The following is a 23783-nucleotide window of genomic DNA, read 5'->3' as shown; positions in this document are numbered from 1 at the left end:
GGATTCTAGATTATTCCATTCAGGGTCACTAACATATCTAGATGAAGCATGGATTCTAGATTATTCCATTCAGGGTCACTAACATATCTAGATGAAGCATGGATTCTAGATTATTCCATTCAGGGTCACTAACATATCTAGATGAAGCATGGATTCTAGATTATTCCATTCAGGGTCACTAACATATCCAGATGAAGCATGGATTCTAGATTATTCCATTCAGGGTCACTAACATATCTAGATGAAGCATGGATTGTAGACTATTCCATTCAGTAGCACTAACACATCTAGATGAGGCATGGATTGTAGACTATTCTATTCAGTAGCACTAACACATCTAGATGAGGCATGGGTTGTAGATTATTCCATTCAGGGTCACTAACACATCTAGATGAAGCATGGGTTGTAGATTATTCCATTCAGGGTCACTAACATATCTAGATGAAGCATGGATTGTAGACTATTCCATTCAGTAGCACTAACACATCTGTCCAGCACTGCCAGAGTCTCCCTCCTGTCCAGAACTGCCAGAGTCTCCCTTCTGTCAGGTGCTGCCAGAGCCGGCCGCTTGTCAGGAGCTGCCAGAGCCGGTCGTCTGTCAGGAGCTGCCAGAGCCGCCTGTCTGTCAGGAGCTGCCAGAGCCGCATGTCTGTCAGGAGCTGCCAGAGCCGCCCGTCTGTCAGGAGCTGCCAGAATCGCCCGTCACTCCGGCGCTGCCGGAATCGCCCCTCACTCCGAAGCTGCCGGAATCGCCCCTCACTCCGAAGCTGCCGGAGTCTCCCGCCTGTCCGGTGCCTTCGAAATCTCCCGTCCATTCGGGACCCGTGACTAGGGTCCCCAGTCCGAGGTCGGCGGCGAGGGTCGCCGCTCTAAAGAGGCCACGGAGGCAGGTTAGTAGGCGGACAAAGACTATGGTGGAGTGGGGTCCACGTCCCGCGCCAGAGCCGTCACCGCGGACAGACACCCACCCAGATCCTCCCCTATAGGTTCAGGTTTTGCGGCCGGAGTCCGCACCTTTGGGGTTGGGGGGTACTGTCACGTTCTGACTTTAGTTATTTTGTTTTGTCTTTGTTTTAGTATTTTATTGGATTTTATTTTACCTTTATTTAACTAGGCAAGTCAGTTAAGAACAAATTCTTATTCTCAATGACGGCCTCGGACCAGTGGGTTAACTGCCTGTTCAGGGGCAGAACGACAGATTTATACCTTGTCAGCTCGGGGGTTTGAACTCCAACGCTCTAACCACTAGGCTACGCTGCCGCCCCAGTATGGTCAGGGCGTGAGTTGCGTGGGTTGTCTATGTTCCTTTTTCTATGTTGTGTTTTGTGTTTGGCCTCAATCAGAGGCAGGTTTCATAGTTGTCTCTGATTGAGAATCAAACTTAGGTAGCCTTTTCCCACCTGTGTTTCGTGGGTGGTTGTTTTCTGTTATGTGTCTGTCACCTTTCAGAACTGTTTCATTTTGTTGTCCTTTGTTATTTTGTTTAGTGTTCTCTGTTGAATAAATATACTGATGAACACCTACCACGCTGCGCTTTGGTCCTCACCTCATTCAATGTTTACCCTGTTTACCTAATAAATATACTGATGAACACCTACCACGCTGCGCTTTGGTCTGATCCTCATTCCAATGTTTACCCTGTTTACCTAATGAATATACTGACACCTACCACGCTGCGCTTTGGTCTGATCCTCATTCCAATGTTTACCCTGTTTACCTAATAAATATACTGATGAACACCTACCACGCTGCGCTTTGGTCTGATCCTCATTCCAATGTTTACCCTGTTTACCTAATAAATATACTGATGAACACCTACCACGCTGCGCTTTGGTCTGATCCTCATTCAATGTTTACCCTGTTTACCTAATAAATATACTGATGAACACCTACCACGCTGCGCTTTGGTCCTCACCTCATTCCAATGTTTACCCTGTTTACCTAATGAATATACTGATGAACACCTACCACGCTGCGCTTTGGTCTGATCCTCATTCAATGTTTACCCTGTTTACCTAATAAATATACTGATGAACACCTACCACGCTGCGCTTTGGTCTGATCCTCATTCCAATGTTTACCCTGTTTACCTAATAAATATACTGATGAACACCTACCACGCTGCGCTTTGGTCCTCACCTCATTCAATGTTTACCCTGTTTACCTAATAAATATACTGATGAACACCTACCACGCTGCGCTTTGGTCCTCACCTCATTCAATGTTTACCCTGTTTACCTAATAAATATACTGATGAACACCTACCACGCTGCGCTTTGGTCCTCACCTCATTCCAATGTTTACCCTGTTTACCTAATAAATATACTGATGAACACCTACCACGCTGCGCTTTGGTCTGATCCTCATTCCAATATTTACCCTGTTTACCTAATAAATATACTGATGAACACCTACCACGCTGCGCTTTGGTCCTCACCTCATTCCAATGTTTACCCTGTTTACCTAATAAATATACTGATGAACACCTACCACGCTGCGCTTTGGTCTGATCCTCATTCCAATGTTTACCCTGTTTACCTAATAAATATACTGATGAACACCTACCACGCTGCGCTTTGGTCTGATCCTCATTCCAATGTTTACCCTGTTTACCTAATAAATATACTGATGAACACCTACCACGCTGCGCTTTGGTCTGATCCTCATTCCAATGTTTACCCTGTTTACCTAATAAATATACTGATGAACACCTACCACGCTGCGCTTTGGTCTGATCCTCATTCCAATGTTTACCCTGTTTACCTAATGAATATACTGATGAACACCTACCACGCTGCGCTTTGGTCTGATCCTCATTCAATGTTTACCCTGTTTACCTAATAAATATACTGATGAACACCTACCACGCTGCGCTTTGGTCCTCACCTCATTCCAATGTTTACCCTGTTTACCTAATAAATATACTGATGAACACCTACCACGCTGCGCTTTGGTCTGATCCTCATTCAATATTTACCCTGTTTACCTAATAAATATACTGATGAACACCTACCACGCTGCGCTTTGGTCCTCACCTCATTCCAATGTTTACCCTGTTTACCTAATAAATATACTGATGAACACCTACCACGCTGCGCTTTGGTCTGATCCTCATTCCAATGTTTACCCTGTTTACCTGATAAATATACTGATGAACACCTACCACGCTGCGCTTTGGTCTGATCCTCATTCCAATGTTTACCCTGTTTATCTAATAAATATACTGATGAACACCTACCACGCTGCGCTTTGGTCTGATCCTCATTCCAATGACGATCATCACAGCGAGTTAACGTTAGCTCACTGTTCGTGTAGTTACACTTTTCCACATGGTGACATAATAACTCATGTTAGCCCACCAGGGCACGGATATTTAGGCAATGTTTAGCTAGCTAGTTAGCTCATCGTTTGTGTCGTCAGACTTCTCCCCAGACCCCACAGGTGCTGACATGCTAGCTAAGGGATATTTTACGTTAGTGCTAATCGTTAGGCACATGCGCTAACTAACGTAAACTCACTCACCTTTGTACATCGCCTTGGTCCGTACAATTGACCGTATTTTAGCGCCCCAAAAACGTAATACTTCCAGATCAACTGTAATGTCAATACCATTGTAAAGCAGACTTTCTCCCCTTTCCAACAGAATCAATTACATGACCTAAACTCTGCCCGTTTCTGCATAATTCAAGCAGGCAATGAGCCCCGTCGGGTCTTTTTAAAAATGTCGGGTGGGGAAGCGAAACTAATGCGTGATAGTGAGAAGGAGAGATAATTGCTTTTTTTCACTCGATCTGTCCAGCTTATCACCTTATCGCCTCTAAAATGTAAATAAAACACTATAAATATTTTATATAATATGTGATTACATAGCTATTTGAAGGTTTGTGTCGAATTTGAATCGGGTTTTTAGGACGGTGCTAAACTGATCTTCAGAAGTAAACAGAGGGTTTTGAGAGTCGTGATTGCTTGCAGTGACGACGCAAAAAAAATGACTAGGTATCCTCCCTTACCCCCGTTACTATCCTGTTACATAACCAAGCTTCACATGACTAGGTATCCTCCCTTACCCCCTTTACCATCCTGTTACATAACCAAGCTTCACATGACTAGGTATCCTCCTTTACCCCCGTTACCATCCTGTTACATAACCAAGCTTCACATGACTAGGTATCCTCCCTTACCCCTGTTACTATCCTGTTACATAACCAAGCTTCACATGACTAGGTATCCTCCCTTACCCCTGTTACTATCCTGTTACATAACCAAGCTTCACATGACTAGGTATCCTCCCTTACCCCCTTTACTATCCATCCTGTTACATAACCAAGCTTCACATGACTAGGTATCCTCCTTACCCCCTTTACCATCCTGTTACATAACCAAGCTTCACATGACTAGGTATCCTCCCTTACCCCGTTACCATCCTGTTACATAACCAAGCTTCACATGACTAGGTATCCTCCCTTACCCCCTTTACTATCCTGTTACATAACCAACCTTCACATGACTAGGTATCCTCCCTTACCCCCTTTACTATCCATCCTGTTACATAACCAAGCTTCACATGACTAGGTATCCTCCCTTACCCCCTTTACTATCCTGTTACATAACCAAGCTTCACATGACTAGGTATCCTCCCTTACCCCCTTTACTATCAATCCTGTTACATAACCAAGCTTCACATGACTAGGTATCCTCCCTTACCCCCTTTACTATCCATCCTGTTACATAACCAAGCTTCACATGACTAGGCATCCCCCCTTACCCCCTTTACTATCCTGTTACATAACCAAGCTTCACATGACTAGGTATCCTCCCTTACCCCCTTTACTATCCTGTTACATAACCAAGCTTCACATGACTAGGTATCCTCCCTTACCCCCTTTACTATCCTGTTACATAACCAAGCTTCACATGACTAGGTATCCTCCCTTACCCCCTTTACTATCCTGTTACATAACCAAGCTTCACATGACTAGGTATCCTCCCTTACCCCCTTACTATCCATCCTGTTACATAACCAAGCTTCACATGACTAGGTATCCTCCCTTACCCCCTTTACTATCCTGTTACATAACCAAGCTTCACATGACTAGGTATCCTTCCTTACCCCCTTTACTATCCATCCTGTTACATAACCAAGCTTCACATGACTAGGTATCCTCCCTTACCCCCGTTACTATCCTGTTACACAACCAAGCTTCACATGACTAGGTATCCTCCCTTACCCCCGTTACTATCCTGTTACATAACCAAGCTTCACATGACTAGGTATCCTCCCTTACCCCCTTTACTATCCTGTTACATAACCAAGCTTCACATGACTAGGTATCCCCCCTTACCCCCTTTACTATCCATCCTGTTACATAACCAAGCTTCACATGACTAGATATCCTCCCTTACCCCCTTTACTATCCTGTTACATAACCAAGCTTCACATGACTAGGTATCCTCCCTTACCCCCTTTACTATCCATCCTGTTACATAACCAAGCTTCACATGACTAGGTATCCTCCCTTACCCCCTTTACTATCCTGTTACATAACCAAGCTTCACATGACTAGGTATCCTCCCTTAACCCCGTTACTATCCTGTTACATAACCAAGCTTCACATGACTAGGTATCCTCCCTTACCCCCTTTACTATCCTGTTACATAACCAAGCTTCACATGACTAGGTATCCTCCCTTACCCCCTTTACTATCCTGTTACATAACCAAGCTTCACATGACTAGGTATCCCCCCTTACCCCCTTTACTATCCTGTTACATAACCAAGCTTCACATGACTAGGTATCCTCCCTTACCCCCGTTACTATCCATCCTGTTACATAACCAAGCTTCACATGACTAGGTATCCTCCCTTACCCCCGTTACTATCCATCCTGTTACATAACCAAGCTTCACATGACTAGGTATCCTCCCTTACCCCCGTTACTATCCATCCTGTTACATAACCAAGCTTCACATGACTAGGTATCCTCCCTTACCCCCTTTACTATCCTGTTACATAACCAAGCTTCACATGACTAGGTATCCTCCCTTACCCCCTTTACTATCCTGTTACATAACCAAGCTTCACATGACTAGGTATCCTCCCTTACCCCCTTTACTATCCTGTTACATAACCAAGCTTCACATGACTAGGTATCCTCCCTTACCCCCTTTACTATCCTGTTACATAACCAAGCTTCACATGACTAGGTATCCTCCCCTTACCCCGTTACCATCCTGTTACATAACCAAGCTTCACATGACTAGGTATCCTCCCTTACCCCTTTACTATCCTATTACATAACCAAGCTTCACATGACTAGATATCCTCCCTTACCCCCTTTACTATCCTGTTACATAACCAAGCTTCACATGACTAGGTATCCTCCCTTACCCCCGTTACTATCCATCCTGTTACATAACCAAGCTTCACATGACTAGGTATCCTCCCTTACCCCCTTTACTATCCTGTTACATAACCAAGCTTCACATGACTAGGTATCCTCCCTTACCCCCTTTACTATCCATCCTGTTACATAACCAAGCTTCACATGACTAGGTATCCTCCCTTACCCCCTTTACTATCCATCCTGTTACATAACCAAGCTTCACATGACTAGGTATCCTCCCTTAACCCCTTTACTATCCATCCTGTTACATAACCAAGCTTCACATGACTAGGTATCCTCCCTTACCCCCTTTACTATCCTATTACATAACCAAGCTTCACATGACTAGGTATCCTCCCTTACCCCCTTTACTATCCATCCTGTTACATAACCAAGCTTCACATGACTAGGTATCCTCCCTTACCCCCTTTACTATCCTGTTACATAACCAAGCTTCACATGACTAGGTATCCTCCCTTACCCCCTTTACTATCCTGTTACATAACCAAGCTTCACATGACTAGGTATCCTCCCTTACCCCCTTTACTATCCATCCTGTTACATAACCAAGCTTCACATGACTAGGTATCCTCCTTACCCCGTTACTATCCTGTTACATAACCAAGCTTCACATGACTAGGTATCCCCCCTTACCCCTTTACTATCCTGTTACATAACCAAGCTTCACATGACTAGGTATCCTCCCTTACCCCCATTACTATCCATCCTGTTACATAACCAAGCTTCACATGACTAGGTATCCTCCTTACCCCTTTACTATCCATCCTGTTACATAACCAAGCTTCACATGACTAGGTATCCTCCCTTACCCCTTTACCATCCTGTTACATAACCAAGCTTCACATGACTAGGTATCCTCCCTTACTCCCGTTACCATCCTGTTACATAACCAAGCTTCACATGACTAGGTATCCTCCCTTACCCCCTTTACTATCCTGTTACATAACCAACCTTCACATGACTAGGTATCCTCCTTACCCCCTTTACTATCCATCCTGTTAGATAACCAAGCTTCACATGACTAGGTATCCTCCCTTACCCCCTTTACTATCCTGTTACATAACCAAGCTTCACATGACTAGGTATCCTCCCTTACCCCTTTACTATCAATCCTGTTACATAACCAAGCTTCACATGACTAGGTATCCTCCCTTACCCCTTTACTATCCATCCTGTTACATAACCAACTTCACATGACTAGGCATCCCCTTACACTATCCTGTTACATAACCAAGCTTCACATGACTATATCCTCCCTTACCCCCTTTACTATCCTGTTACATAACCAAGCTTCACATGACTAGGTATCTCCTCCCCTTTACTATCCTGTTACATAACCAAGGACTAGGTATCCTCCCTACCCCTTTACTATCCATCCTGTTACATAACCAAGCTTCACATGACTAGGTATCCTCCCTTACCCCCTTTACTATCCTGTTACATAACCAAGCTTCACATGACTAGGTATCCTCCCTTACCCCCTTTACTATCCTGTTACATAACCAAGCTTCACATGACTAGGTATCCTCCCTTACCCCCTTTACTATCCTGTTACATAACCAAGCTTCACATGACTAGGTATCCTCCCTTAACCCCGTTACCATCCTGTTACATAACCAAGCTTCACATGACTAGGTATCCTCCCTTACCCCCTTTACCATCCATCCTGTTACATAACCAAGCTTCACATGCTTATGTATTTGCTCTTTATCAGAAACCAACCGGACCGACAGACTCTTTTTCCTCCACTCACCCAGCAGGTCAGACGCCGGGCTAAAACCAGACCGGGAATTCAACCTGAACATCTCCTCCACTCACCCAGCAGGTCAGACGCAGGGCTAAAACCAGACCGGGAATTCAACCTGAACATCTCCTCCACTCACCCAGCAGGTCAGACGCAGGGCTAAAACCTCACCCAGCAGGTCAGACACCGGGCTAAAACCAGACCGGGAATTCAACCTGAACATCTCCTCCACTCACCCAGCAGGTCAGACACCGGGCTAAAACCAGACCGGGAATTAAACCTGAACATCCGTTTTCACCCCTGAGATGACTCCTTCGACTCTCTACTCCGAAGTTCAAAACACACAACTTCTGTTGTCCGGATTCTTTTGAATCCCACCTCAATATTCTTCAGAAATGCAATGAATCAAAATAAGAGCCCTCCTGGTCACTCGGACAGACTTTTCCCAGCGCATACTTCACCACATAGTATCCTTACTCACCAAACGCATCCCGACAAGGAGGGGTAGCGGCATGTCTGACATCAATTTGTGCGCAATTACAATTATAATTTAATATGGTCAATTTCATAAGATGTTACGTAACATAAACATACAGTTCACAAGTTCTGGTGCAAATGGAATGTTCTGCCGTGTGTGGTAGGTTCATGTAGGTGTCATAACCAGACATTAAATAACTACCCTGGTAGGTTCATGTAGGTGTCATAACCAGACATTAAATAACTACCCTGGTAGGTTCATGTAGGTGTCATAACCAGACATTAAATAACTACCCTGGTAGGTGCATGTAGGTGTCATAACCAGACATTAAATAACTACCCTGGTAGGTTCATGTAGGTGTCATAACCAGACATTAAATAACTACCCTGGTAGGTTCATGTAGGTGTCATAACCAGACATTAAATAACTACCCTGGTAGGTTCATGTAGGTGTCATAACCAGACATTAAATAACTACCCTGGTAGGTTCATGTAGGTGTCATAACCAGACATTAAATAACTACCCTGGTAGGTTCATGTAGGTGTCATAACCAGACATTAAATAACTACCCTGGTAGGTTCATGTAGGTGTCATAACCAGACATTAAATAACTACCCTGGTAGGTTCATGTAGGTGTCATAACCAGACATTAAATAACTACCCTGGTAGGTTCATGTAGGTGTCATAACCAGACATTAAATAACTACCCTGGTAGGTTCATGACATTAAATAACTACCTCTGGTGTCATAACCAGACATTAAATAACTACCCTGGTAGGTTCATGTAGGTGTCATAACCAGACATTAAATAACTACCCTGGTAGGTTCATGTAGGTGTCATAACCAGACATTAAATAACTACCCTGGTAGGTTCATGTAGGTGTCATAACCAGACATTAAATAACTACCCTGGTAGGTTCATGTAGGTGTCATAACCAGACATTAAATAACTACCCTGGTAGGTTCATGTAGGTGTCATAACCAGACATTAAATAACTACCCTGGTAGGTTCATGTAGGTGTCATAACCAGACATTAAATAACTACCCTGGTAGGTTCATGTAGGTGTCATAACCAGACATTAAATAACTACCCTGGTAGGTTCATGTAGGTGTCATAACCAGACATTAAATAACTACCCCGGTAGGTTGTGTGTGTTTTGACAGTCTTATGTAGGTGTCATAACCAGACATTAAATAACTACCCTGGTAGGTTCATGTAGGTGTCCTAACCAGACATTAAATAACTACCCTGTTAGGTTCATGTAGGTGTCATAACCAGACATTAAATAACTACCCTGGTAGGTTCATGTAGGTGTCATAACCAGACATTAAATAACTACCCTGGTAGGTGCATGTAGGTGTCATAACCAGACATTAAATAACTACCCTGGTAGGTTCATGTAGGTGTCATAACCAGACATTAAATAACTACCCTGGTAGGTTCATGTAGGTGTCATAACCAGACATTAAATAACTACCCTGGTAGGTTCATGTAGGTGTCATAACCAGACATTAAATAACTACCCTGGTAGGTTCATGTAGTGGTCATAACCAGACATTAAATAACTACCCTGGTAGGTTCATGTAGGTGTCATAACCAGACATTAAATAACTACCCTGGTAGGTTCATGTAGGTGTCATAACCAGACATTAAATAACTACCCTGGTAGGTTCATGTAGGTGTCATAACCAGACATTAAATAACTACCCTGGTAGGTTCATGTAGGTGTCATAACCAGACATTAAATAACTACCCTGGCAGGTTTATGTAGGTGTCATAACCAGACATTAAATAACTACCCTGGTAGGTTCATGTAGGTGTCATAACCAGACATTAAATAACTACCCTGGTAGGTTCATGTAGGTGTCATAACCAGACATTAAATAACTACCCTGGTAGGTTCATGTAGGTGTCATAACCAGACATTAAATAACTACCCTGGTAGGTTCATGTAGGTGTCATAACCAGACATTAAATAACTACCCTGGTAGGTTCATGTAGGTGTCATAACCAGACATTAAATAACTACCCTGGTAGGTTCATGTAGGTGTCATAACCAGACATTAAATAACTACCCTGGTAGGTTCATGTAGGTGTCATAACCAGACATTAAATAACTACCCTGGTAGGTTCATGTAGGTGTCATAACCAGACATTAAATAACTACCCTGGTAGGTTCATGTAGGTGTCATAACCAGACATTAAATAACTACCCTGGTAGGTTGTGTGTGTTTTGACAGTCTTATGTAGGTGTCATAACCAGACATTAAATAACTACCCTGGTAGGTTCATGTAGGTGTCATAACCAGACATTAAATAACTACCCTGGTAGGTGCATGTAGGTGTCATAACCAGACATTAAATAACTACCCTGGTAGGTTCATGTAGGTGTCATAACCAGACATTAAATAACTACCCTGGTAGGTTCATGTAGGTGTCATAACCAGACATTAAATAACTACCCTGGTAGGTTCATGTAGGTGTCATAACCAGACATTAAATAACTACCCTGGTAGGTTCATGTAGGTGTCATAACCAGACATTAAATAACTACCCTGGTAGGTTCATGTAGGTGTCATAACCAGACATTAAATAACTACCCTGGTAGGTTCATGTAGGTGTCATAACCAGACATTAAATAACTACCCTGGTAGGTGCATGTAGGTGTCATAACCAGACATTAAATAACTACCCTGGTAGGTTCATGTAGGTGTCATAACCAGACATTAAATAACTACCCTGGTAGGTTCATGTAGGTGTCATAACCAGACATTAAATAACTACCCTGGTAGGTTCATGTAGGTGTCATAACCAGACATTAAATAACTACCCTGGTAGGTGTTGTGTGTTTTTACAGTCTTATGTATTTAACATGCGTAAATATTTGTATGAACATAACAAGATTCAATACATATATATACATTGAAAATACATACAGTAAACATATGATAACTTGCCTTTAGCGGTGGGTAGCTTACAGTTGTAATGTCACATGAACAAGAACAGTGAAATGTCTTTCAAACTCAAAACCCAACAAAGCAATAAATCAATAAAAATGTATTACTAGAAAACAATAAATACTAGAAATAAGAATAAGAAATAAATTAAGAAAGTAGCACACTATATAAAGGAACTATTTAAAAGTCAGTTCAGTACCATATTAACATGTACAGGGATACTGGAGTGATGGAGGTAGATATGTATAGGGGAAGGAGACAGGGATACTGGAGTGATGGAGGTAGATATGTATAGGGAAAGGGGACAGGATACTGGAGTGATGGAGGTAGATATGTATAGGGGGAAGGGGACAGGGATACTGGAGTGATGGAGGTAGATATGTATAGGGGAAAGGGGACAGGATACTGGAGTGATGGAGGTAGATATGTATAGGGGGAAGGGGACAGGGATACTGGAGTGATGGAGGTAGATATGTATAGGGGGAAGGGGACAGGGGATCTGGGTGAATGGAGGTAGACTATATACAGGGTCAGTTAATACCACACTATATACAGGGTCAGTTAATACCACACTATATACAGGGTCAGTTAATACCATACTATATACAGGGTCAGTTAATACCATACTATATACAGAGTCAGTTAATACCATACTATATACAGGGTCAGTTAATACCATACTATATACAGGGTCAGTTAATACCATACTATATACAGGGTCAGTTTATACCATACTATATACAGGAGTGATCAGTTAATACCACACTATATACAGGGTCAGTTAATACCACACTATATACAGGGGTTAATACCACACTATATACAGGCTCAGTTAATACCACACTATATACAGGCTCAGTTAATACCACACTATATACAGGCTCAGTTAATACCACACTATATACAGGCTCAGTTAATGTATACTATATACAGGGTCAGTTAATACCATACTATATACAGGGTCAGTTAATACCACACTATATACAGGGTCAGTTAATACCATACTATATACAGGCTCAGTTAATACCATACTATATACAGGGTCAGTTAATGCCATACTATATACAGGGTCAGTTAATACCATATTTTTATTTAACTAGGCAAGTCAGTTAAGAACACATTCTTATTTACAATGACGGCCTTGATCAGGAGCAGAATAATAGATTTTTACCTTCGGGGAGTGATGGAGGTAGATATGTATAGGGGGAAGGTGACAGGGATACTGGAGTGATGAAGGTAGATATGTATAGGGGGAAGGTGACAGGGATACTGGAGTGATGGAGGTAGATATGTATAGGGGGAAGGAGACAGGGATACTGGAGTGATGGAGGTAGATATATATAGGGGGAAGGAGACAGGGATACTGGAGTGATGGAGGTAGATATATATAGGGGTAAGGAGACAGGGATACTGGAGTGATGGAGGTAGATATGTATAGGGGTTAGGGACAGAGATACTGGAGTGATGGAGGTAGATATGTATAGGGGGAAGGAGACAGGGATACTGGAGTGATGGAGGTAGATATGTATAGGGGAAGGAGACAGGGATACTGGAGTGATGGAGGTAGATATGTATAGGGGAAGGGACAGAGATACTGGAGTGATGGAGGTAGATATATATAGGGGAAGGAGACAGGGATACTGGAGTGATGGAGGTAGATATGTATCGGGGAAGGTGACAGGGATACTGGAGTGATGGAGGTAGATATGTATAGGGAGAAGGAGACAGGGATACTGGAGTGATGGAGGTAGATATGTATAGGGGAAGGGACAGAGATACTGGAGTGATGGAGGTAGATATGTATAGGGGTAAGGAGACAGGGATACTGGAGTGATGGAGGTAGATATGTATAGGGGTAAGGAGACAGGGATACTGGAGTGATGGAGGTAGATATGTATAGGGGAAGGGACAGAGATACTGGAGTGATGGAGGTAGATATGTATAGGGGAAGGAGACAGGGATACTGGAGTGATGGAGGTAGATATGTATAGGGGAAGGAGACAGGGATACTGGAGTGATGGAGGTAGATATGTATAGGGGAAGGGACAGAGATACTGGAGTGATGGAGGTAGATATATATAGGGGGAAGGGGACAGAGATACTGGAGTGATGGAGGTAGATATGTATAGGGGTAAGGAGACAGCGATACTGGAGTGATGGAGGTAGATATGTATAGGGGAAGGGGACAGAGATACTGGAGTGATGGAGGTAGATATATATAGGGGGAAGGAGACAGGGATACTGGAGTGATGGAGGTAGATATGTATAGGGGTAAGGAGACAGGGATACTGGAGTGATGGAGGTAGATATGTAGAGGGGTAAGGAGACAGGGATACTGGAGTGATGGAGGTAGATATGTATAGGGGAAGGAGACAGGGATACTGGAGTGATGGAGGTTGATATGTATAGGGGAAGGAGACAGGGATACTGGAGTGATGGAGGTAGATATGTATAGGGGTAAGGAGACAGGGATACTGGAGTGATGGAGGTAGATATGTATAGGGGAAGGAGACAGGGATACTGGAGTGATGGAGGTTGATATGTATAGGGGAAGGAGAGGGATACTGGAGTGATGGAGGTAGATATGTATAGGGGGGGAAGGAGACAGGAATACTGGAGTGATGGAGGTAGATATGTATAGGGGGAAGGAGACAGGGATACTGGAGTGATGGAGGTAGATATGTATAGGGGGAAGGGGACAGGGATACTGGAGTGATGGAGGTAGATATGTATAGGGGTAAGGAGACAGGGATACTGGAGTGATGGAGGTAGATATGTATAGGGGAAGGAGACAGGAATACTGGAGTGATGGAGGTAGATATGTATAGGGGAAGGAGACAGGGATACTGGAGTGATGGAGGTAGATATGTATAGGGGAAGGGGACAGGGATACTGGAGTGATGGAGGTAGATATGTATAGGGGGTAAGGAGACAGGGATACTGGAGTGATGGAGGTTGATATGTATAGGGGGAAGGAGAGGGATACTGGAGTGATGGAGGTAGATATGTATAGGGGAAGGGGATACTGGAGTTATGGAGGTAGATATGTATAGGGGAAGGGGACAGGGATACTGGAGTGATGGAGGTAGATATGTATAGGGGAAGGAGACAGGGATACTGGAGTGATGGAGGTAGATATGTATAGGGGAAGGAGACAGGGATACTGGGTGATGGAGGTAGATATGTATAGGGGTAAGGAGACAGGGATACTGGAGTGATGGAGGTAGATATGTATAGGGGGACAGGGATACTGGAGTGATGGAGGTAGATATGTATAGGGAGAAGGAGACAGGGATACTGGAGTGATGGAGGTAGATATGTGTTGGGGGAAGGGGACAGGGATACTGGAGTGATGGAGGTAGATATGTATAGGGGAAGGAGACAGGGATACTGGAGTGATGGAGGTAGATATGTATAGGGGAAGGAGACAGGGATACTGGAGTGATGGAGGTAGATATGTAGAGGGGGAAGGAGACAGGGATACTGGAGTGATGGAGGTAGATATGTATAGGGGGAAGGAGACAGGGATACTGGAGTGATGGAGGTAGATATGTAGAGGGGGAAGGAGACAGGGATACTGGAGTGATGGAGGTAGATATGTAGAGGGGGAAGGAGACAGGGATACTGGAGTGATGGAGGTAGATATGTATAGGGGGAAGGAGACAGGGATACTGGAGTGATGGAGGTAGATATGTATAGGGGGAAGGAGACAGGGATACTGGAGTGATGGAGGTAGATATGTATAGGGGGAAGGAGACAGGGATACTGGAGTGATGGAGGTAGATATGTATAGGGGAAGGAGACAGGGATACTGGAGTGATGGAGGTAGATATGTATAGGGGAAGGAGACAGGGATACTGGAGTGATGGAGGTAGATATGTATAGGGGAAGGAGACAGGGATACTGGAGTGATGGAGGTAGATATGTATAGGGGAAGGGGACAGGGATACTGGAGTGATGGAGGTAGATATATATAGGGGAAGGAGACAGGGATACTGGAGTGATGGAGGTAGATATGTATAGGGGAAGGAGACAGGGATACTGGAGTGATGGAGGTAGATATGTATAGGGGGAAGGTGACAGGGATACTGGAGTGATGGAGGTAGATATGTATAGGGGGAAGGGGACAGGGATACTGGAGTGATGGAGGTAGATATGTCTTACTGTATGCGCCTGGGGCCCCGTCAGTGAGCCTGGGGCCCAGTCAGTGAGCCTGGGGCCCCGTCAGTGCGCCTGGGGCCCCGTCAGTGCGCCTGGGGCCCCGTCCGTGTACTGGGCTGTCCTCACCACCCTCTGATATAGAGGTCCTGGATGGCAGGGAGCTGGGCCCCAGTGATGTACTGGTCTGTCCTCACCACCCTCTGATATAGAGGTCCTGGATGGCAGGGAGCTGGGCCCCAGTGATGTACTGGGCTGTCCTCACCACCCTCTGATATAGAGGTCCTGGATGGCAGGGAGCTGGGCCCCAGTGATGTACTGGGCTGTCCTCACCACCCTCTGATATAGAGGTCCTGGATGGCAGGGAGCTGGGCCCCAGTGATGTACTGGGCTGTCCTCACCACCCTCTGATATAGAGGTCCTGGATGGCAGGGAGCTGGGCCCCAGTGATGTACTGGGCTGTCCTCACCACCCTCTGAGGACCATGCCCCAGGACTACCTGACATGATGACTCCTTGCTGTCCCCAGTCCACCTGGCCATGCTGCTGCTCCAGTTTCAACTGTTCTGCCTTACTATTATTCGACCATGCTGGTCATTTATGAACATTTGAACATCTTGGCCATGTTCTGTTATAATCTCCACCCGGCACAGCCAGAAGAGGACTGGCCACCCCACATAGCCTGGTTCCTCTCTAGGTTTCTTCCTTGGTTTTGGCCTTTCTAGGGAGTTTTTCCTAGCCACCGTGCTTCTACACCTGCATTGCTTGCTGTTTGGGGTTTTAGGCTGGGTTTCTGTACAGCACTTTGAGATATCAGCTGATGTACGAAGGGCTATATAAATAAATGTGATTTGATGTGATTTGATATAGAGGTCCTGGATGGCAGGGAGCTGGGCCCCAGTGATGTACTGGTCTGTCCTCACCACCCTCTGATATAGAGGTCCTGGATGGCAGGGAGCTGGGCCCCAGTGATGTACTGGTCTGTCCTCACCACCCTCTGATATAGAGGTCCTGGATGGCAGGGAGCTGGGCCCTAGTGATGTACTGGGCTGTCCTCACTACCCTCTGATATAGAGGTGGGCCACTACCCTGGCCCACAGCAGAGCACTACCCTGGCCCACAGCAGAGCACTACCCTGGCCCACAGCAGAGCACTACCCTGGCCCACAGCAGAGCACTACCCTGGCCCACAGCAGAGCACTACCCTGGCCCACAGCAGAGCACTACCCTGGCCCACAGCAGAGCACTACCCTGGCCCACAGCAGAGCACTACCCTGGCCCACAGCAGAGCACTACCCTGGCCCACAGCAGAGCACTACCCTGGCCCACAGCAGAGCACTACCCTGGCCCACAGCAGAGCACTACCCTGGCCTCCTCAACCGTCCAAAATACACACAGGCTGATGTTTGGTTCAGAGACCTTTACAAGAGAACAGTTTACAAACCAGTGGAATACAACAAGCTAAATGACAGTGTGTGTGAGCATGTGTGTGTGTGTGTGTGTGTGTGTGTGTGTGTGTGTGTGTGTGTGTGTGTGTGTGAGCATGTGTGTGTGTGTGTGAGTGAGTCTGTCTGTCTGTCTGTCTGTCTGTCTGTCTGTCTGTCTGTCTGTCTGTCTGTCTGTCTGTCTGTCTGTCTGTCTGTCTGTCTGTCTGTCTGTCTGTCTGTCTGTGTGTGTGTCTGTGTGTCTGTGTCTGTGTCTGTGTCTGTGTGTGTGTCTGTAGGCCTATATAGAGAAATGCATTGAAACAGATGCCGCTGTCTTTGAGACAGCTGTGTAACACAGGCACCAATTACACTGCCACACCCCTCTCTCTCTCGCTCTGTCTCTCCGTCACACATTATTACATCCCTTAAAAACACCTCTCTCTCAGTCTAACACACAGCCTATAATCTTCACAGACACACACTGGAAGAGAGAGAGGGACGAGGGAGGGGAGGAACAGAGGAAGGAAGGAAAGGAAAGTTAAGGAGGAAGGAAGTAAGGGGGAGCACCAGCCAAAGTGGGTGGGGGGGGGGGGTAGGAAAAGAGAGAAAAGGGGAAGTGAATCGAACACCCTTTACAGACAGAATGCCCCTGCAATAACTTTCAGACATTTTTTTTTTTTTTAAAAGGGTGTCGCATCAACAAAAACAAAAATGCCTTTTCAGATATTCAGCTCCAGCATAGAATGTTGGGTATTGTTTCCCTGACGAGAACAAACGTTGCCGATTGGTCTGCTGCTGTGTTGTTTATGGTAGGGTAGCTACAATGCAGTCGGTAAGTATTAGGACCCCTTGCCTTGTTCAATATTTTTATAAGGTAGGTGCATCCCGTTTCCATTGATCATCCTTGAGATGTTTCTTCAACTTGATTAGAGTCCACCTGTGGTAAATTCAATTGATTGGACATGATTTGGAAAGGCACACACCTGTCTACATAAAGGTCCCACAGTTGACAGTGCATGTCAGAGCAAAAACCAAGCCATGAAGTCGAAGGAATTGTCCATAGAGCTCCAAGACACAATTTGGTCGAAGCACAGATCTGGGGAAGTGTATCAAATAATGTCATTGCAGGTACCGAAAGAACACAGTGGCCTCCATCATTCTTAAATGGAAGAATTTTGGAACCACCAAGACTCCGTCTGGCCACACTGAGCAATCGGGGAGAAGGGCCCTGGAAGTGACCAATAACCCAATGGTCAATGACAGAGCTCCAGAGTTCCTCTGTGGAGATGGGGAGAACCTTCCAGAAGGACAACCATCTTTGCAGCACTCCACCAAAAATCAGGCCTTTAAAATCGTAAAACGAAGACTTGTTCTGCGAGTTCTTAGCGGAAAAGAAAGAGGAAAGCACCACTCTTTCGTTTCCTAGCGAGCCATTTTCAGATCTTATTTTGCTCTTTTTGTAGCTTTGACAACCACGTGTGTGTGTTTTATGTACCTGTTCTCTCCTGTACACTTTAGAGTTTACACTGCGTGTGGAACTGCCCGATTTGCAGTCAGGATCAAAGAGTTCACATCTCAGACTTTTTCTGCCCTTCGGTCTCTTGACGTTTTGGTCCTGACGGAGATACGGATCAGCCCAGAGAACACTGCTACTCTCTCTTCATCTGACTACGTTCTCTCTCATAGTCCGACAGCATCTGGTCATCACGGTGGTAGCACAGGTCATCTCATCTCTCCTAACTGGAGTTTGTCTAGAGAACAAAGACATTATTCTTGCCAAAACTCCTAATCCATAAAATTGGAGAATTAAACTATATTTCTATTTTTGAGAATGAGGGAATGGTCCGTGGACAGTCATATCGATATTTGTTTCATGTGATCTCATGGTCCTTCTGTAGCTCAGTTGGTAGAGCATGGCGCTTGTAACGCCAGGGTAGTGGGTTCAATCCCGGGACCACCCATACGTAGAATGTATGCACACATGACTGTAAGTCGCTTTGGATAAGCGTCTGCTAAATGGCATATATTATTATTATTATCTCATGAAGGACAGGACACATTACTGTGTTTTTGGCTGTGTACACTTCTCAATTATAGGGTTTTCATCTGATGTATAAAATATGAAAGAATATTAAACTATTTGTGAGAAGAAGATGTAATGTGATGTTAATATAATAATAATATATGCCATTTAGCAGACGCTTTTATCCAAAGCGACTTACAGTCATGTGTGCATACATTCTACGTATGGGTGGTCCCGGGGATCGAACCCACTACCCTGGCGTTACAAGCGCCATGCTCTACCAACTGAGCTACAGAGCTACTGAGCTAAAGGACCAGCATCATGATTTGACTTTTCCCAGAGTTCCCTGTTCTCTTAAATACCATCAGATGCATGAACATCAGTCCAGTAAAATAAAAATGTATTTGCAAATGATGCTCAGCTGTGATAATGTATTAGACCAGGCACATAGCCAATATGCTGTGATAATGTATTAGACCAGACATATAGCCAATATGCTGTGATAATGTATTAGACCAGGCACATAGCCAATATGCTGTGATAATGTATTAGACCAGACATATAGCCAACATGCTGTGATAATGTATTAGACCAGACATATAGCCACTATGCTGTGATAATGTATTAGACCAGACATATAGCCAATATGCTGTGATAATGTATTAGACCAGGCACATAGCCAATATGCTGTGATAATGTATTAGACCAGACATATAGCCAATATGCTGTGATAATGTATTAGACCAGACATAGCCAATATGCTGTGATAATGTATTAGACCAGACATATAGCCAATATGCTGTGATAATGTATTAGACCAGACACATAGCCACTATGCTGTGATAATGTATTAGACCAGGCATATAGCCACTATGCTGTGATAATGTATTAGACCAGGCACATAGCCAATATGCTGTGATAATGTATTAGACCAGGCACATAGCCAACATGCTGTGATAATGTATTAGACCAGACATATAGCCAACATGCTGTGATAATGTATTAGACCAGACATATAGCCAATATGCTGTGATAATGTATTAGACCAGACATATAGCCAATATGCTGTGATAATGTATTAGACCAGACATATAGCCAATATGCTGTGATAATGTATTAGACCAGACATATAGCCAATATGCTGTGATAATGTATTAGACCAGACATATAGCCAATATGCTGTGATAATGTATTAGACCAGACATATAGCCAACATGCTGTGATAATGTATTAGACCAGACACATAGCCAACATGCTGTGATAATGTATTAGACCAGACACATAGCCAACATGCTGTGATAATGTATTAGACCAGGCACATAGCCAACATGCTGTGATAATGTATTAGACCAGACATATAGCCACTATGCTGTGATAATGTATTAGACCAGGCATATAGCCACTATGCTGTGATAATGTATTAGACCAGGCATATAGCCACTATGCTGTGATAATGTATTAGACCAGGCATATAGCCACTATGCTGTGATAATGTATTAGATCAGGCATATAGCCACTATGCTGTGATAATGTATTAGACCAGACATATAGCCACTATGCTGTGATAATGTATTAGACCAGACATATAGCCACTATGCTGTGATAATGTATTAGACCAGGCACATAGCCAACATGCTGTGATAATGTATTAGACCAGGCATATAGCCAACATGCTGTGATAATGTATTAGACCAGGCACATAGCCAACATGCTGTGATAATGTATTAGACCAGACATATAGCCAACATGCTGTGATAATGTATTAGACCAGGCACATAGCCAACATGCTGTGATAATGTATTAGACCAGGCACATAGCCAACATGCTGTGATAATGTATTAGACCAGGCACATAGCCAACATTCTGTGATAATGTATTAGACCAGGCACATAGCCAACATGATGTGATAATGTATTAGACCAGGCATATAGCCACTATGCTGTGATAATGTATTAGACCAGGCATATAGCCAACATGCTGTGATAATGTATTAGACCAGGCACATAGCCAACATGATGTGATAATGTATTAGACCAGGCACATAGCCAATATGCTGTGATAATGTATTAGACCAGACATATAATCAATATGCTGGGATAATGTATTAGACCAGACATATAGCCAATGCTGTGATAATGTATTAGACCAGGCACATAGCCAATATGCTGTGATAATGTATTAGACCAGACATATAGTCAATATGCTGTGATAATGTATTAGACCAGGCACATAGCCACTATGCTGTGATAATGTATTAGACCAGGCACATAGCCAACATGCTGTGATAATGTATTAGACCAGGCACATAGCCAACATGCTGTGATAATGTATTAGACCAGGCACATAGCCAACATGCTGTGATAATGTATTAGACCAGGCACATAGCCAATATGCTGTGATAATGTATTAGACCAGACATATAGCGAACATGCTGTGATAATGTATTAGACCAGGCACATAGCCAACATGCTGTGATAATGTATTAGACCAGGCACATAGCCAACATGATGCTCAAACCTACAGCAAACGTCATTCCCACACACATACAGTTGAAGTCGAAGTTTACATACACCTTAGCCAGATACATTTAAACTCAGTTATTCACAATTCTGACATATAAACCTGATAACAATTCCCTGTCTTAGGTCCGCTAGGATCACCAATTTATTTTAAGAATGTGAAATGTCAGAATAATAGTCAGAATGATCTATTTCAGCTTTTATTTCCTTCATTACATTCCCAGTGGGTTTACATACACTCAATTAGTATTTGGTAGAATTGCCTTAAAATTGTTTAATTTGGGTCAATCGTTTGAGGAAGCCTTCCACAAGCTTCCCACAATAAGTTGAGGAATGGGCCAAAATTCACCCCTGACAGAGCTGGTGTAAGTGAGACAGTTTTGTAGGCCTCCTTGCTCGCACACTTTTTCAGTTCTGCCTACAAATTCTCCATAGGATTGAGGTCAGGGCTTTGTGATGGCCACTCCAATACCTTGACTTTGTCGTCCTTAAGCCATTTTGAAGTATGCACAGTATCACACCCACAACATGATGCTGCCACCCCGTGCTTCACGGTTGGGATGGTGTTCTTCAGCTTGCAAGCCTTCCCCTTTTTCCTCCAAACATAACAATGGTCATTATGACCAACGTTCCATTTTGTTTCATCAGACCAGAGGACATTTCTCCAAAAAGTACGATCTTTGTCCCCATGTGAAGTTGCAAACCGTAGTCTGGCTTTTTATGGTGGTTTTGGTGCAGTGGCTTCTTCCTTGCTGAGCGGCCTTTCAGATTATGTCGATATAGGACTCGTTTTACTGTGGATATAGATACTTTTGTACCTGTTTCCTCCAGCATCTTCACAAGGTCTTTGCTGTTGTTCTGGGATTGATTTGCACTTTCCGCACCAAAGTACGTTTATCTCTAGGAGACAGAACGCGTCTCCTTCCTGAGCGGTATGGTCCCATGGTGTTTATACTTTTGTTTGGAAATTGCTTCCAAGGATGAACCAGACTTGTGGAGGTCTACAATTTATTTTTCTGAGGTCTTGGCTGATTTCTTTTGATTTTCCCATGATATCAAGCAAAAAGGCATTGCGTTTGAAAGTAGGCCTTGAAATACACCCACAGGTACACCTCCAACTGACTCAAATGATGTTTAAAAGGCACAGTCAACTTAGTGTATGTAAACTTGTGACCCACTGGAATTGTGATACAGTGAATTATAAGTGAAATAATCTGTCTGTATAGAATTGTTGTAAAAATAACTTGTGTCATGCGCAAAGTAGATGTCCTAACCGACTTGCCAAAACTATAGTTTGTTAACAAGACATTTGTGGAGTGGTTGAAAAATGAGTTAACGACTCCAACCTAAGAGTAAGTAAACTTCCGACTTCAACTGTAATTAGGGCGCAAAAAAAAAATTGAGTGGCTAGTGGATTTTTTTTTTCTTCATCTACCCGCCACAGTGGCTGGGGGACTAAAAAGTTGATTTTGGGCTGGACTCAGGAAGCATAAGGCGATTGATTTCATGTCCTTTTATCAGCTAGGCTACATGCAGCTATTTACGTTGTACACAAACGGCATGATCAATACGTGCGTACAAACTCGGTGATAGTTTTTTTTTACCCCAACACAAAACTCAAGTGGGGAGTTACATGCAGCGAGACAGCAAATCAAAACACAAGCGAGACACAGACACAGTGTAACTAGCAATTTAACGTTCTTGTTTTTGCAATGTGTCGGGACTCTGCCTCTCCTGTTTGTGCCACTGCCATATCCGTTACAACAGAAAGTTGTAGCTTCATAAAAGGTCTTGAATGTTCCTTCATTCTGCTACAGGGGTTTTGATTTCAGTGGTTCAGAAATATGAGGCAGAGACGTTGGCTACATCGTCATGGTTCAGAAGAGGGTGAGCAAAGAGAGAAACGAGACGGGAGGTGGTTCAGAAGGAAGGTGAGCAAAGAGAGAAACGAGACGGGAGGTGGTTCAGAAGGAAGGTGAGCAAAGAGAGAAACGAGACGGGAGGTGGTTCAGAAGAGGGTGAGCAAAGAGAGAAACGAGACGGGAGGTGGTTCAGAAGAGGGTGAGCAGACAGG

At 43.9% G+C, this 23783-nt stretch overlaps 2 long non-coding RNA genes across 6 annotated transcripts; one reads left to right on the top strand and one right to left on the bottom strand.

Moving 5' to 3' along the window:
• Positions 1-1032: 1032 nt before the first annotated feature.
• On the bottom strand, positions 1033-3110 carry LOC127924276 (uncharacterized). 2 transcript variants are annotated; one of them, XR_008117466.1, is made up of 4 exons: positions 3036-3110; positions 2887-2961; positions 2288-2362; positions 1033-1546 (listed from the first exon to the last, which is right to left on the bottom strand). It is a non-coding gene; the product is annotated as an uncharacterized LOC127924276 (long non-coding RNA). The 2 variants fall into 2 exon arrangements; XR_008117467.1 differs by lacking the exon at positions 1033-1546 and adding an exon at positions 1678-1841.
• Positions 3111-11832: 8722 nt separating this feature from the next.
• On the top strand, positions 11833-15717 carry LOC127924274 (uncharacterized). Of its 4 annotated transcripts, none has more exons than XR_008117454.1 (4): positions 11833-11865; positions 12821-12914; positions 14849-14895; positions 15223-15509. It is a non-coding gene; the product is annotated as an uncharacterized LOC127924274 (long non-coding RNA). The 4 variants fall into 4 exon arrangements; XR_008117453.1 differs by lacking the exon at positions 14849-14895 and adding an exon at positions 13285-13331; XR_008117456.1 differs by lacking the exons at positions 11833-11865; positions 12821-12914; positions 15223-15509 and adding exons at positions 12029-12050; positions 12774-12820; positions 15640-15717.
• Positions 15718-23783: the final 8066 nt, after the last annotated feature.

Source organism: Oncorhynchus keta, unplaced genomic scaffold, assembly GCF_023373465.1.
Source record: "Oncorhynchus keta strain PuntledgeMale-10-30-2019 unplaced genomic scaffold, Oket_V2 Un_contig_3906_pilon_pilon, whole genome shotgun sequence".
Taxonomy (NCBI): Eukaryota; Metazoa; Chordata; class Actinopteri; order Salmoniformes; family Salmonidae; genus Oncorhynchus; species Oncorhynchus keta.
This window is presented reverse-complemented; position numbering and strand designations above follow the sequence as displayed.